This window comes from Nothobranchius furzeri, chromosome 12, assembly GCF_043380555.1.
Source record: "Nothobranchius furzeri strain GRZ-AD chromosome 12, NfurGRZ-RIMD1, whole genome shotgun sequence".
In the NCBI taxonomy this organism is placed as follows: Eukaryota; Metazoa; Chordata; class Actinopteri; order Cyprinodontiformes; family Nothobranchiidae; genus Nothobranchius; species Nothobranchius furzeri.
Genome location: NC_091752.1, coordinates 52,351,259 through 52,354,603, shown reverse-complemented (window position 1 = coordinate 52,354,603; position 3,345 = coordinate 52,351,259).

Here is a 3,345-nt window from a genome sequence, read left to right as displayed (position 1 = left end):
CACCCATAAACAGCAAACAGCCTCGGCTGTACAGTACTTGCAGAGCTGCAGCCTTTCATCTTGTAGATATGCCATGCAATCATATCATGCTATTCACAATGGTAGCAGTGGCAGTTTTGCTGTTTCTCAATTTGAAACGGCCTGTTCAGAGTGATTTTCTGGTGTGGAATGTTTCTTAACTTGGCCAGAGAGAGTTGTGCCATGACAAAGGGCTGTGTGACAATGGGTGTAGATGTTAGGACCGTTGCAGGACCGTGGTTTGGTGTTGGGTCTTCTAAAATGGAAAGAGTTTTTCCGTATTTACTAAAATACAAGGAAGTCTTATTAAGTAAGTGACAGAATTGGTCGAGCTTTAGCAGAGGTTCCTAGAGTACATCTGGCTAAGGCCAAAAGATTAAGAAATGACACGGATATTAAATATTCTAAAAATACAGAAGGAGATTATGTCTGTTTGAAAAGTTTTCACCATGGTTCTACCTTTTTAGATTACAAGATCTTCATTGTCATTTAGTTTTTAACCAAACAGATTATTTCCGCAGTTTGAATTTATTGTATCTGCTACTTGGTGGAAAAATGTCTTAAAGTCCATCTTTATCTTTGCACTGTGTATTAAATAATTAATGTTCACGTTACTCAATTGATAAAGAAAAGTTCCCTTGTTGGGTCAAGGAGAATATAGCCACGTTCAAAGGGCACACGTGGTCACGTATTAGGGTAATACCGCTGCCACGGTGTGCCCGTTGAAATGGTGCCATGGTGGCATTGCGAAGCTGGAATATTGCGCCATTCTTGCCGCCAAGCTTGATATTGATTTTACTACAACATCAGACTTTTGAATGATCATGCTTTCGCACAACATAGGATGATGTCATGATCAAGTGTGAAATGTCCGCTGAGTCCCGGGAGGCGACCGTATTTAATCGAGTCCCTTTCGCATTCGTAAACAGTGTCAGCTGAGACGGCTGACTGGAGTGGTGCAGAGACCCAGGAACCTCTGGCCAAACCAGACAGTTTACATGGATTGTAAAGGACAGCCACCTTTTGAGCAGCTCGTGAAAAAAATTAAGGAAGATCCTTAAGATACTGAAAGGTTAAAAAAGACCAGTTCCACACCTTCTTTTAACCTGCAATCCTTTGTGAAAAACACAATCGTGCCACGTTGTCGCCACGGACTGAACATCTATGAATGACCAGAAGCTCTTTGTGGCAAAGTGGCGAGATTGTTTACAGACGTGTTAGTTCACTGCTCACACGTTAAGTGACCAGCCAGCACCGTGTCTAGAGACAAATCCTACAGGGTAAGGACTAATTTCTAATAAGTTGATTTTACAACAGTATTTACTGTTAGAACATCTTCTGGGCTCAGAATCAGCTGCTTGACTTGTCAAGTCTGCTAACGGAACTTTAAGACAGAGAGGAAATTATCTCTGTCTGGCCCCAAAACAATTTCTAATCAGAATCTGGTGCCCTTGAGCCTGTAAGGCTGCAACGAATACTCCCCCTCAGAAGAAATGTGGAATGCTGCCATCGCTATGGCAACTCTGTCTCCTATCCCAGTCTGGGCGGTACTGCAGGCTGTGAAGGCCGCCAAATTGTTCCAGGAGTCACTGTGCACTCCAAACCTCAACGACCTCCTTCCCCTGTCCAGACTGATGTGAAGTGCGCTGCTTATCGTGGCTGCAGGAACTGACGTGTGGAGAGTCCCAAACCCACCACCCCACCTAGTGGACACTTATGTTGTGTGATGTCTGAAGTCTGTTGAATTTCTGTTTGTGTTTTTTGCATAGCAAAGCTGCCCTCCCTGTGGAGGGTAACTCTGAAGTGCCTTTTTTTTCCTCCACCCGAACCTCATGTAACCCTTTGATTTCTATTAAGGTAGCGCGACTCGGGGTTGCGAATGACCACAGTCACCAATTCTTGTCATGTGTCTTTGTCTATGTATGTCTGATCTCTGAATTGTGTTTACTGAAACTCTAATTTCCCTCTGGCATTAATAAAGTATCTTTGAATTTGAATTTTACACAGTCCAAGGGTGTTTCTCAATTCCAAGGAACCTTGCCTTGATGTCTTGGCCCCGCCCCGGTTGCTTAGGAGATACGTCATCAGGAGCCACCAAGACGTGTCCAATGTTCATGTTCTACCGAAGCGAGTGTTCTCCATTTGTTAGCCGTTTACCTAACTGAGCAAGGATACACGGAAGGTGTCTTGTCGCCTAGCCTTGGTCAAAAATTACCCAGAATACACCGCAGTATTTTCAAAAGGATGGCGAGTCAGAAACCAGCAGCTACTTCAGAGACAAATTTCAAGTTCAAAAATAAGTCAACTAATTTAAAACGTTTTTTTTTTTTAGATCCAAAGAAGTTATTTATGGTTGGTTGGTTGCTTATTAGTTGCAGCTTCTGTGGCTAGCGCTGCTAGCGGGCAGTAACTTGCATATATATTTAATTTAACACATATATACACAATTTAAAAAATAAAAGGTTCTTTATATATTTATATTGAAACTAATATGTATAAAATATAACGTTATCTCCCGTGTCACGTGACGTTATGTGACCACCATGGAACCTGCGGTCACGTGTGCAAGTCTGTTCCATTTAACTGTTTTCTTTGACCAAGGAAGAACAGTGTCCTCATAAGCGAGAAGCCTGGCCTTGCAAGACATCGCCTCGCGAGGCCAGGTGCCTTGACATTATATAAGTAAACTTTACTTACTTACTTACTTACTTACTTACATTGAGAAACACTGCCAGCCTTACTTTGCCGAGCGGACTTTTTAGCGTAACGGAGCCCTCTAGTGGCTGATAGATGTAAAGATAAACCCAGTGACGTGCCCAACAACATTTAAATTTGATTATTTATTTATTTAAATATAATTTTTAAAGGAAAACTGTACATTCACTCTGCACACCTCTAAACACCTAGTGGTGTTTTTCTTTTTTTTTAATATAGCTTTTTATTCCACATTTCACCTTTAAGTTTGTTTGGATGTATGATTTTTACCACCAGCTGCAGCCCTTCAGTCTTGAACTTGAATCGCGTTAAAGTAATGTTTATGTTTACAACAGACTCTCAGTATTTCTGTTGTTATTATGATTAATGGATTTAGCCTTTTTTTGCTTTTCAAGTACCCATCTGTGGCTGTGGGTCCTCAAAGCACTGAGGGGGTTTAATAGAGAGTATAAGTGGTCTGGGTGTTTTCATCAAATAGCTGAATTACATCGATTCATTCAGCAAATACAAAGCACCACATTGTGTTCTCACATTTTTAACAGTCAACCAGCATCCATCCAGGTGACTAAAAAAAAAGTTCAAGCATTCATATTTTTATAACAAATTTATTGT